Genomic DNA, 14,595 nt, shown 5'->3' on the forward strand with positions numbered 1-14,595 from the left:
ACAAAAATGAAAATCAGCAGTTACCTTTCAACAAGAGATTTAAGCCAACAAAACGAACTGTCAGGGGTAATGTTAATGGTGTAGAAACTGAAGAGAATCATGTATTTCACGTACACTACCGCTCAAAAGTATTTGCCCACCATGTATTCTTTTTAATATTTTAAATTAGATACAAAAATCTTATCTTTATACCTATATTTAGATTGTATCTCTTTTGTAAATTGCATATATGATTAAACAGCATACCTATCAACTATGGTTCGTTAAAAAACACTGAGTATTTAAAAGTAGTCTTGCAAATAACAAACAATGTAGTGAAAATTGCACTTCTAAAAAACTAATCTGTTTACAGCTCGTTTCCGATGAAATTTGAAACATTTAAAGATGTTTAGTCTTCAAGAGTTGATTTTATGTAACATTGGTAAATAATTTCGCCTGCTTATTGACTATTGTCACCGTTTCTTTGCTGGTTTTTCAACATTCTTTAAAATGGCTAAAACAAAAAAGTTATCGGTAGAAATAAAAGGTATTATCTTTGGACTTCATAAGGCTGGAAAGACTAACCGTCAAATTTTGACGGATTTGGGAATTCCAAGGCGGACTGTCGATTATAATGTTAGGAAATTCACCAGAGAAGGGACTATTAGCAACAAACCTCGATCGGGAAGGCCAAAGGCAACAAGTTCAAAGGAGGATTTAAATATTATAATTACAAGCAAACGCAATAGACGCCTTACCGCCCCTGAAATCACAGCAAAAATCAACAAGGAGCGTAAAAAGCGGTCAGTGTTTCGATAGTAAAACGGCGACTTTATAATGCTGGTCTTAAAGGACGTTTAGATGTATCAAAACCGCTACTGAAGGATGTTAATAAGAAGAAGAGACTTGAGTGGGCCCAATCACACAAAGAATGGGCTGATGCATGACTGGAAGAAAGTTCTCTGGAGTGACGAGTCGAAATTCGAGGTTTTTGGAACGAAGAGGCTAGTTTCTGTTCGCCGTTATGCCAATGAAAGGGTCGCTGAGAACTGTACGGTAGCCTCAGTTAAACACGTTGGTGGTTCGGTGATGCTCTGGGGTTGTTTCGGAGGATCTGCAGTGGGCGATCTAATTAGAATAGAGGGAATTCTTCGAAAAGAGGGTTACAAAACAATTTTAAGTGACAATGTACTTCCTTCTGGTACTCGAATAATTGGGGAAAACTTCATCTTTCAACATGACAATGACCCCAAGCACACGTTGAAATTGTGCAAGCAATATTTAGGTCAATTACAAAGGCAACATCTTCTGAAAGTTATGGTATGGCCCCCACAATCACCGGACCTCAATCCAATCGAATTACTGTGGGATGAACTGGATAGACAAGTGCGAAAATCATGCCCCACATTAAAAGAAGACTTGTGGAGGATCATCCAAGAAGAGTGGCACAAGATACCTCAGGAAACTTTGGACAAATTAGTTAGCAGACTACCGAAACTCTGTGAAGCTGTTGTTAAAAATCGAGGCGGACATGTAGATTAATCCGAAATTTGATTTTCTTAAATTTAATTAATTGAAAAATGTATTGTTTATACTCATTTTGTTATAAATAAACCGTTTCATAAAAATAACCGATGGGTTTATAACTTTATAAACTGATATGATATAACTTTAAAACAGTCATATGTGGGCAAATACTTTTGAGCGGTAGTGTAGATAATGACAACGATAAAATTGAATGTCGGGTAAGAGGAATTATCATTATAATGTTAATTGATTGAGGAAGTACATATATCTGACACAAAGTGGGAATATGCAAAGAAAAGTCTAATTAAGGTACAAAATCAAATTAAAAAACCCAATAAGATTCTTTTTGCGTATGGCTCAAAAAATCCCTTAGAAATTATTGGTTGTTTTGATAGCGATATAAAAATACAAAATAATATTAAACATATATCAATACACAACATTTACATTTACATTACAACATAAACATTTATCAAAAGTCAGCCACTTTCTATGTGATCAAAGATGGAAAAAGAAATTTATCGGGAAAAGACACAGCTATAGCTTTGAATGTTCTTAAAATTGGCATTAATGTAAATAATGTAGAGTTAAAGCCGTTTCCTAAAATAAAAAATGTAATTGTAAATATTCCCATTGACAGAAGTGTTACACCGATAAGCCAGCCCTATAAGAGGGTACCCATTCCTTTGGAACAAAAAATCAATACGAAATTAGATGAATTGCTTGCTTTAAACATAATTAAGGAAGTGAAGGTTCCGTCGGAATGGGTATCGCCGATGGTGCCAGTATTAAAAGAAAATGGTGATGTTAGAATTTGTATTAACATGAGAAGAGCTAACAATGCTATTAGAAAAAACCATCCATTGCCAACTATGAATGTTCTACCATACTTACATAAAGCTAAATATTTTTTTTATATTAGATATAAAGAATGCATTTCACCAAATAGAAATTTCTCCTAAATCGCGACATATTACAACATTTATCAGTAGCAGAGGACTCTATAGATACAAAAGACTTCTTTGGAATAAATACTGCTTCGCAAATTTTCCAGAAAACCATGGAAAAAATTTTACTTTCCTGTGACGCTACTTTAAATTTTATTGACGACATTCTGATTTTTGGAAAAACTGAGGAAGAGGATGACCAAAGAGTAGAGCTTACATTAAGAACATTAACAGAAAATAATGTTTTATTAAATCATGACAAATATATTTTTAAAGTATTAGAAATTAAGTTTCTTGGTCACATGTTATCAGAAAATGGTGTTAAACCATTAGACTCCTATATCAAATATACAACACCTAGTTATTTAGAACACCTTTAAACATAGATGAGGTTCATAGTTTTGTGGGATTTTCTCGTTTTTTAATTTTATTGGAAAATGGGTTCCGAAGTTAGCAACTTTAACAAAGCCTTTAAGACAACTACTCAGACTAAAGCTATCAAAACATGCCAATATTGAAAAATTCTGGGAAACTGAACAAAAAGAAGTGTTAGGAAGTTAAAGGAACTTATTTAAACGGATAGAAAAGGAGCTAGAATTATTGCATTTGGAAAGAAAAGCTTAACCGATGTAGAAAAGCGTTATTGTCAGACAGAAAAAGAAGCACTCGCATTAGTATGGGCAGTAGAGCATTTCAGGATATATTTGTATGAGAAAGAATTCGAACTTGTTACTGATCATAAACCTTTGGAGACCATATTTGGACCCAAATCACGACCATGGGCTCGCATAGAAAGGTGAGTTTTAAGGTTACAATCATTTAAATATAAAATTATCTACCAGCCAGGGAAGTCTAATATAGAGGACCCGTTATCACGATTGTGTCAGCCAAATCAAGTCATTATTTAAAGACCATGATTATGTTTATTAAATAATTGGGTACTCTCGACCAGTAGCTGTAACCTTATATAAAAATTCGCGAAGTGTCGGCAAATGATGATATTTTAAAAATAAAAGACGGTATAAAAAATAATAATTGGCAAGAACGAGTCAAATATTGTCGAACATTTCAAGAGGAATTTTGTTTCAATGATGGAATTTTACTAAGAGGAGGTTACGAATTGTAATACCTGGTATAGTAATCAACGGATATGCGAAAATTATTTGTTGAAAAATAATAATAAGCCTTTATAATAATAATAATAAGCCTTTATATCCAACAGGCAACTTGCCCAATAACAGGAAACAGGTGCAAAACAATGAAAAAGATAGTTAAAAAAAACACAGACAAACAAACCTAAAAGAATGAAAAGAAAAGAAAAAAAGTAAAGTCACAATCTCAAAAGTTATTCAAAAAATTAGAATAAATAACTATTAATATAATATAAAAACCCAATTATAAAAGTTTAACAAGATAATCACATATTCAAGAAAATTAAATTAAATTAAATTAACTGCAATATACCTACTAACTATAACTTAAACACATGGGTCTTAATCCTAAGAGTAATGATCCACCGAGATCTCAACAATCACATGAACAGGAGAGAAATTTATATCACCACATGACAGATCCGATTAAATATAGCGCATATTGTATATAGTGGCGATTTCAACAGGATGTTAGTAGAGGCATTGGCAGAAAGAATGTTAGGGGATGTCTAGCATTAAGCCTAGGCACCATGAAACGTACACCAGAAAGAAGTACAGGACCATCAATGAATCCATTCAGTAACCCATGCAGGAATTTTATACAGAAGATCATTCTTCTGAGATGTAATGGATGTAGATTGGAGCGTTCCAATAGTTGCCGATGATCAAACCCTCTTACCGGATATATGCCATCCTGCCTGAAGGCCAAAAACTTAGCAAATCTACGCTGAACAGATTCAAGGAGACCAACATGATTCTGATAAAGCGGGTTCCATATAATGCAGCCAAACTCCAGTTTTGATCTCACAAAGCAACAGAAAAGCTTAATGTAGATTCCAAAGTAACACTCTGAGAACTTCTAATTATGAACCCAAGCCTTCTCAGGGCTGACTTGACTATGTTGTTGAAGTGTGGAACGAATGGAAATTCAAAGTCAAAGGTGATACCAAGATCAGTTATTTGCTCTAATCTACTCAAAATAGTATCATTAATAAAGTAATTAAAATTTAAGAAAGTTTTTGATCTAGAGTAACTGACCACACTACATTTAGCCGCATTCAAGCCTAACCTGTTAACAGTGCACCATACCTCCAATGTATTTAGACAGTTCTGAAGAAAAACACAATCCTCCAAACCATATACATTTAAATATAGCTTCAAATCATCGGCAAAAGCCAGCCTATGACAAGTGAGTGACTCAATCATTTATAAGTCATTTATAAAAAAACTAAACAGGAGCGGACCCAGGTTCGAGCCCTGTGGCACACCCGACGTTACGTTAAAAAGTTTCGGTTTAAAGCCCTCATATTCCACATATTGAGATCTACCAATCAAGTAGGAATGAAATAAATTAAATATTCTCCCTGAAAAACCATACTGAGTTAATTTATGCAGCAAAATATAGTGATCTATCCGATCAAAGGCTTTTTGGAAGTCGGAAAAATGATATTTACATAAGAATATACAAAAAAACTACTTGTGTAAAACGTGAGTTTTATTTGAGAATATTTAACACTATTAAAAATTCTTTAAAACAGGGATGTTTAAGCAGTGTTAGACATCTGGCAAACATCTTTTAGAAGAATGTGGTATATTCTTATAAAAAAAAAGGAAACTAATACTTTCACAAATCAGTTTGTCTGTAAACGCCTCAGTGACAAGTAGTGTTGTAATTCATTAAAAGGTAGTAAAAAGAAACAATACCACCAATTGGTGGTAGAGTTTACTTTTGATGTCCAATATAGACCTGCAGACAGAATGAAGCATGTTGACGCTTTGAGCCGTAATCCCTGTAATCAAAAAGCGAACACTGTTTTATGAATCGAGGAAACTGACTGGGTACCCTCAGAATAAGTTACAGACGATAAAATTAAAGACATCTATAAAGTTTTATCAAAACTCCCACAGACCAAATATGAACGATATGCTTATAAAAATTACTGCTTAAGAGATCGTCGAGTATACCGTATACCGTTAAAGAAATTTTGTGGGTATATAGGGTGAGTTCCAGAAGCAATTAGACAACAAGTGGTAACACCTTCATACAATGACTTTGGTCATTTTGGAATAGAAAGTACATTAGACCGACTATTGGTTCGCTCAAATGAGACAATATGTTGAAAAATATATTTCTTGTTGTATATCATGCCTGTATAATAAGAGAAATTATGGAACAAAGGAAGGCTTTTTACATCCATTTCCAAAATCCTAAGAGCTGCCAAAAGTACCAACATCAAATATGTGATACAGTATTTTTTAAGACATCCTTTTTGATGTGATTATTTCGACCACAATGATCACATTTCATATTTGAAGATTTTAAAGCTGATTTTTCTTTACCAACCTTTTTGATCCTCTTAAAGTGCTTTTTCGGCTTTTGAATAAATGTTTAAAACTTTAAAACTTGTAGATGTTTCTTGAAAGATCAGGAGACGAATTTTTACAAATGCCAAGGTTATATTATATTCACTCAAAGTTTCTAAGGCCGTTATTACACCATCATATGATGAGGGCAATGTAAGTAATAGATGTGAAACTTTAACAGCCTTATCCTGCAGCAGTAAGCTCATCAATTATTTCATCAAATCGGGTGAAGTGTTTCAACAATGTCATATCTCCCACAAGCTTAAGAGACAGTAGTCGTTTACGTAAAGCTAGTTGTGTTGCTAGGCTTTTTCTTTTATATATGGCATCCAAAGTCTCAAAAATTTGTTTTGCTGTGTCAGGTTCTTTAGCAAAACTTAAAAATGAATCTTCCAAGGAGTCTATAAGGGTAGTTTTGGCAATTAATTTTTTCTTGTTCTATTCTTGGTCAGGATTTTCTGGAGTAATGTTATCAATCACATGAAGTACTTCTAACTCTGCCAACAAAGAATTTACACGAAACTTCCACACACTATAACGTTCACCATTAAATTGTGCAATATTTCGTGTGGAATTTTTAATTTGCCGCACTAAAAAAAACTTAAAAAATACGGGTAATTAATTCACGAATGTTATTGCACTATTTTATACCGATTATTTACACCTACTTATTCACGTTAATCTGGCCCATAACCTATTAAATTATAATAGGATGGATACGAAATAAAACACGCAGATTGTTTTATCTTCTATTGAAAACGGTTCTAAAGGAACTAACTGACTTTAAGACAAAAAAACCAAATAAAAAAATATCCATCGTCTGTGTTTATATTAACACCATTCAAATTTAAGAGAGGCCGATGGTAATAAATTAGATAAGTGCGGTCTCTACGGTGTCGAATTACAATTTTTGCTTCGACTTATTTGATATATTTAACAAAAACATTTTCTATAAAACGAAGGGGAACAAAAACAAACATATTATCTCACCCTTATCTGCAACCGGTTGGACAGGGTGAAATACACTTATATAATCTTAAATTGAAAGGGGGTCGAGTGATATATCATCTTGAAACTCTTGACAAATGCTTTTTAATGATACCATAGAAAGCCACATTTCACAAAATTAGTCTCTATTTATCAAGGAAAACAATAAATAAAAACACTATTTGGAAATGTTTATTCGTATTTAATTCACCCTCTTTCAGGACCAGTGGTTAGCTGAGCTAACCACAATTTATTAAATTTGTACGTAAACGTCTAGCGGTCATTTGATCTAACCACAGTGCATAGTGTGTTGCCTAAGTAGTATATTATATGGAAATATTATATGCATGCTCTAGATGGCAATAAATTCGGTTTTTATTTCGATATTTGGTTAGTGTGAAAGGATTGTTTTGTTTTGGTGTAAACAAGTGCATTTGCTTCACATTTTGAAGTGGTTTTGATAAAAAATCTGAGAGGTATCAGAAAAGTCGAAGACATTGCCATGACGTTGATATAGTAGAAGATGTCGAGGAACAGCAAGATATACCTGCAGCTGTAGTTATACCGAACTATGAAAGGGAATCTGAAGATGAGGTTCCTTTGGCGCAATTACAGTTACAGCTTAGAAATACTACAATACAGTGGACAAAGCAGACAACATCTTGTACACAGGTTGACCCATTTACTGAAAATACTGGACCCGTTATACCACAAGATCTAGAAAGTCCTACTGATATTTTTTTGCATTTGTTTACGTTGGATCTGATCGAAAAAATTGTATTCGAAACTAAACTTTATGTCGTTCAAAAACAAGGTGGCAATTGTAGTTCATTTTTCCCAACAACTTCAGCTGAAATAAAAGTGTTCCTTGGTCTGAACCTTCTGATGGGATTAAAACCTATACCCAGCTATCGTGATTATTGGTCGTCCAGAATTGAAGAGATGATTATATAAGTACTGCTATGTCCAGGGATCGCTTTGGCTGGTTGTTGAGCAACTTACATTTGAATAACAACGCAACTGAACCGAAAAAGCAAGATGACAATTATGACAAGCTTTACAAAATTCGCCCACTCCTTGATGCCTTATCAAATTCTTATCAAAATTCATTTATGCCAAGTGAGTACCAAGCCATAGACGAATCTATGATACGATTCAAAGGAAGAAGCAGCATTCGACAATACATGCCGATGAAACCGATCAAGAGGGGATACAAGGTGTGGGTAAGAAGTGACGAAACAGGATTTATGTCGCAATTTCAAATTTATACGGGTAAAGCTTTAAATCTTACTGAAAAATCCTTAGGTGCCAGGGTTATAAAGGACTTATCTAGAGAATTAAATAGTAAGAAGCATAAATTATACTTTGATAATTTTTTTAACTCGGTTGAACTGCAAAACAGTTTACTGTTGGAAGGCATTTATGCATGTGGAACCGCCAGAAAAAATATACCAAACGACTTGCGTGACGATAAGCATTTGAAAAGAGGAGAACCGGACTATCGGGTATCTACAGGACGAGATGTAGCCTTGAAGTGGATGGATAGAAAAAGCGTTCTTTTTATTTCAAATTTTCACGATCCTGCCAACCTGGAAACTGCTTCTAGAAGAAAAAAAGACGGCTCTAAAGAAGATGTAGAATCATCACTTGTTAACGATTATAACCGGCACATGGGGTACGTCGACAAGTTTGACATGTTAAAGCCACTGTATGAAATAGATAGGAAGTCACGAAAATGGTGGCACCGAATTTTTTGTTACTTTGTGGATGCTACAGTCACTAATTGCTACATCTCCAAACAAGAACTGTTTTTACGATTTCCACAAACCATAGTGAGTGACTAGTGGTTAGTCCAGATAACTGCCGTTTATTTTTTTTTTCAAAAATAAACACTTATTTTTTTAATACTATTTTACGTTTTAATACCCATTTAAATAAATATTTTTTGGTACTAACTGATTTCTTCGTAATTTAATTAATTCTGTCTTCAAAGGGTTAAATGTTCAAAATGTTTTCCATTATTTTGAAGACAATTTACTACTTTCAAATTCTTGACGTACATTTACAAATGTTTCTCTGGATACAGCACAGCATTTCTAATCTATTCTATGCTGGAGTTGCTTACTGACTAGGTTGCGTTTTAAAAACCAGATCTTAGGTGACACCAGACTCCACAAAAAGATGTCAAGAGGTGTTAGGTCGAGGTCTTGGTGGCCATTCAATAAATAAAATCTCTTCTTTCAATTTACTGCTTAGGATAATAATCATCCAACCATTGCCTAACCGGAACTATATTGTAATTTAGATTTTAAGTTATTCGCTTTTATTATTATCACTTCATAAGAAAAAGAACTTTAGTCAACAGAAAGGTACCCATTTATGTAATTTGATATGTCTAGCTATAAAAGAACCCAGTGCTGGTTCCTTATGTTTTTATCTTAATGGTTTGTTTATGGTAACAGAGAAAGAGGGCATAGAGGTTTTGTTTCGTAATTTTAAGAAGTAGTTTTTAGTTCAGTTTTGATTCTACTTTCGTGGTAAATAAATATTTAATCCGTTGAAGACCTGGTGTAATTTTCTAGTTTTAATAACATAATAAGGATGTGCTCCATCCTGTTGAAATTGTAGTAAACGTTCTTAAGATAAATTTCGGTGTATATCCCTGTTAAAAAGGCAAAATCAGCAGAAATATAAAGGCACCAATTCGAGCGGATGGGTGATATCATCATCGACTGTTCGTTGCCAAGTCAATGCCGATATGAATAAACAATAACATGCTGACTATAGCCTATAGTGTAAAAAGTTATTTATTTAAAGTATTATTTTTTAATTAGAGAGCGCTTTTGAAGAAGAATCACTGATGTACGGTTGTTGGTAGAGTTAAGCCGATTTCGGTTATTTTATAAAATAAAAGCTATAATATAAAATATAATAATTATACAAATATCGTGTATCATTAATATCCCTCTGAATTTCTAATTCTCGCACTATTAGTGGTTCGATATACCTTTGTAGCATTTCGTTGCCATTTAAATTTCCGGGTATAAATATTGAGCCGATAATACCATCTACCAATATACCAGCCTAAAGATTAATTTTCTGAGGGTAGGTATTAACATGCCCATTTAAATAAAAGATACTTGATTTGCATTTTGTAAGGATATAACTTATGAAATGTAGTATGTAGTATATATTACTTATGTTATGTAAAAGTACCTTTCTTATTGATTTATGCCCATTTATGAATATCGTAGCTATCATTTTGAACATTTGATTACATAATAGCAAAAAATTTCAAAAATGTGTTTTCCTTGATAAACAGATAAGAAAGTTGTTAAAAAAAATGGCGGATGGTAGTTGTGCAAGTGGTGTCGATGTCTCGCAGGACATTGCAACAAACCCGTGCGAAGATAGTGCGTCAGAAAGTGTCGCGGCTAGTAATTGTGAAAAATCAGAAAGTACCGTACAGTGGCAAGAAACATGAATTACTTTCGTCGCAGCCCAACAACAGGAGATCGCCGAGTTGGCAAAACAAACAAGATAGCGATGATGTCATCGTCATGTTTTCAGCCAACACCCAACTTCGTAGCAGATGGATCAAATGCGCAACCGTCAACTTGGAATACCACATTCAAGTTAACCAGCTACGATCACGATAACAGTGCGTATGCGATTCATGAGTGGCTGGAAGATGCTACGAAATTAAAAGACGAGTTTTAGTTAGCGATAATTTAATGATCGCTAAAGCAGGCGAGGCTTTAAAAAACAGAGATTATCGATACATGAGAGAATTTCTGTGCTGACTTCATTTTCTTATCACTGCTTTTCCCGATAAGAAAACAGCATTTGCCTAATTTAAATCTGCATTTAAAGCCGTTACGCTCCGTAGCCGCGATTGTGATTCCTCATGTGATTATGGAAATCAAAAATTTCGCAGCATATACAGGTTTCATAACGAGCTACCCTGGGAAAAAAATTTGAGCATGATTAAATATGGACTAGATCATGTAAAAGCGTGTGTCTCGCTTCATATTCAACTACCTCAATCAAATCGAGAGCTCATGTCACTTTTGAGCGAATTTGATGCAAGGCACATTGCAAAACGCTCCTTAGAAGCCTAAGATAGTTTTAAACGAAAATTTCGTTTTGTGGAAAGGCATGATATAAGCCATGAAGGGCCAAACAAGAAATTTAAAGGGACTTGTTTCAATTGTGGTCGTCAAGGGCACCAACGTGACATTTGTCCTTAAAGAGGGGAGAAAAATCAACAAGGAACAGCACATCCAGACACTTCAGCATCCTCTTCCAAAATTCCAACATGGAATCGCTGTAAGAAAATTGGCCGCAATGAGGAGAGCTGTTGGTACATGGTAAACCCAAAAAGACGTTTTTATTAAAAAAATTACGCCATTTGAACACAACTCCAGTGGCAACATTATTTTGTAAAAAAAGTGCGCCTTCCTTTACTTATTTGATTGATAGCGGTGCCGATGAATCCCTTATAAAATATTCGGTTGTAAAGACATTAAACGCGACTATCAAAGCAAACGATAAGGTCCGTGGTTTCTCGGGATTTGGATCTCAAGTTGTTTATGCTGTCGACATGTGTGTACTTATTACTGTTATGCCGATGATAACTTCGGACATAAATTATGCAGTCGTACCGGATAGTGTTATTCCGGGTTATGGTGACCTTAATTATTATTGGTTGGGACGTTATTAGTCGACTTTGTTTACGTGTTGAAAAAGGTGATTATGGGCTCGAATTACATCATGACTTGGATAACATTCCTCGGGTGTTAAGTTTCAAAAGTTTTAATGATCTTGTGATAAATCCGTTTAATTTACCAAATGATTTAAAATCCAGAATGAGAAATCTTTTATTATTTTATGAAAATAAAACACCTGATCATATAACGACTGGTGAAATGACAATTAAATTAAAAGACACTACTCCAGTGGCGTATCGTGCTCGTAGGCTGGCTTACCAAGAAAGACTAAAACTAAAAAATATTATTAGTGACCTTTTAGAAAAAGAAATAATTTGTGTGAAAGTCGACAGGAATATGCAAGTCCCCTAGTTCTTATATCGAAAAAGAATGGCGATGTTTGAATGTGTGTGGATCTGCGTGATTTTAACAATAAATTTTTAGTAGAAAGATTTTAAATTACGAAAAGTGCAAATTTTTTGCCTGAGTATCTTGGAGTTGTTTTAAGTGAAGGATCAGTGCGGCCCAGTGAGCAAAAAATAAATGCTTTACCTTAAGCCCCTATTCCAATAGATGTCAAAAATGTGCGACAGTTTATGTGCTATTTTCGTCGGTATCATATGCCAGCTATTTTCGTCGGTTCATTAAAGGATTTTCGGTGTTAACATATAATAACAATATAACAGGTTTGTTACGAAAAGACAGTTTGTTTATTTGATCTCCTGAGTGTGAAAACGCTAGACAATTAATTGTAAATAGATTGACTGATATGCCGATACTACGAATTTATAATCCAGATTTAGCTTGTGAGTTACATACAGATGCAAGTTCGATTGGATTAGGTGGTGCTCTGTTGCAAAGTAAAAATAGTGAAGTTCGTCCTGTTCATTTTATGTTGTACACAGATTGTAATGCAGTACGCGCTACAGCACTTAAGAAAGACTTACATCCGCGTGTCGCGCGTTGGTGGGGGAAATTGCAGGACTATGACTTTAGAGTTAAATATCGGCCCGGCCATAGAATGGCTCATGTGGACTATTTAAGCAGAAATCACATAAACAGTAAAAATATGTTAAAAGTGTGTGTGCTAAAGACCTGTAAATAAAATATCAAATACTCAAACATTGAGAGAATTCCAAAGTAATGACGCTTTTTTCTGTGAAATATTTAATGATCCAAGTAGGAATGCTGATTACGCTGTTTTAAATAATATTGCCATAACTAACACGAAGACACCTAAGTGTTTTGTACCAATTGCTGCCCGACTCTTGACAATGCGACATTTTCATGATGAGTCATCCCACATAGGCTGGACTAAGTGTATTAGCACAATGAGTGAATACTGTTTTGGCCAAGAATGGGACAGTGTCTTAGTAAAAAAAAAAGTACATTAAAAATTGCCAAGCTTATGTTTTAGTCCAATCTCATACTGACCGTAGAGCAGGGAAGTGGCAACATGGAGAGAGACCAGACGATATCAATGGAGCAACTCCAAATTTTAGTGCTGTTAAACAGCAATGTCTTTTCAAAACTTTGCCGTTTAATGCCTATTCCTAAGAAAAACATCAGAAGATTCAATTTGTGCCGAAATATCTGTTTTTGACGAATCAGGAATGATACAAAGAATAATTGCCGACCGAGCAGCGGCATTTACACCCATCACGTTCTTTTTCTTAAACTTTTTAAGTGTGCGAAATGTTGTACTTTGTCACAATGCTACGAAAATTCCAAGAGGCAATAGTAAAGTTGAGCGACTAATGCGTACTGTGTTCAATTTCACAGACCAAAAATATTACAAATACGAGATTATTGGCTACTCAGCAATTCTTGGCGGGCGCGTCATCGAAGGATAACTTTGTTGATGCAAACAAGGCTTGCACAGGCTCAAGTACATATTCAAAAGAGTACCAACAAGCAAGCTTAGCACTTTAATGCTTCGTCGAGCTAATTTATTTACTGTTGGGAATCGTGTGGCCGTAGAAGATTCACAGCTGGCTGGCGGAGGGAACTTGCAGTACTACCCATTGACAGATATGCACTACATAAAGAAGGAGGGAGGAGCACTGTTTGGATTGGTCGAAATAGATTAAATAAAGCACTGCTTATTGTTGGAAGCATACAAATTTAATTGTTTTTACAAACAATAATTAGTTAACATTTGGCTTAAAGGGCAAACCTCACAACAAGGAAGAAAAAGAAAAAAAATCAATCAAAGAGGCTATAAATATGTGTATTAAATGCACTACAATTTATTTATTTTAAGTAACTAACAGGCATTCTTACTGAGAAATAATATTTTAGAGCTTGTAAAATGTTATTTAAATAAGATATTAATGACAATCCCATTATAAAGATCGACAGTATCTAGTACTATTTAGAGTGCTTCTAAATACGTATCTAAATGAAGTAATATTGGCAATCCCATTGGCAATAAAAAAAATCAATAGACGACGATTTAAAATATTTTAATAAAAATTGACACAACAAGGGTTTTCGGGTTAACGGAGGATTTCGAAATTTCAGAAATGGCGCGGGGATGCTTCAAACACAGGACGGCCGTGTTAGAACAATAAGGGTGCTCACTAGTTTTTCTGCTGATGTCAGGAACGGCCGACCTGCTTCAGCAAGGCCAACGCTGCAACGCGGCTACGAACACGAGCAGGTGGGATCCCAAAGAATGAGGGGAAGAGATAGTCCTGATCCGAAAGGCGCAAAGACACGCCGATCTGTGGTTTTAAAATCTGTTAAAGTCATCGAAATTTAATAAAACCTGTTGTAGTCGTAAAAAGGGGTTTTATTTATAAACCCTGTAAACCACCCTCGCATTTAACAGGTATATAATTTTATACGGGTGATTCCAAATACTTTTGAAATTTACAACATTGGAAATACAAGATACCTCATTCTAAAGGTAATTAAAAGGGGTTATTT

Source organism: Anthonomus grandis, chromosome 22 (genome assembly GCF_022605725.1).
Source record: "Anthonomus grandis grandis chromosome 22, icAntGran1.3, whole genome shotgun sequence".
Lineage (NCBI taxonomy): Eukaryota > Metazoa > Arthropoda > Insecta > Coleoptera > Curculionidae > Anthonomus > Anthonomus grandis.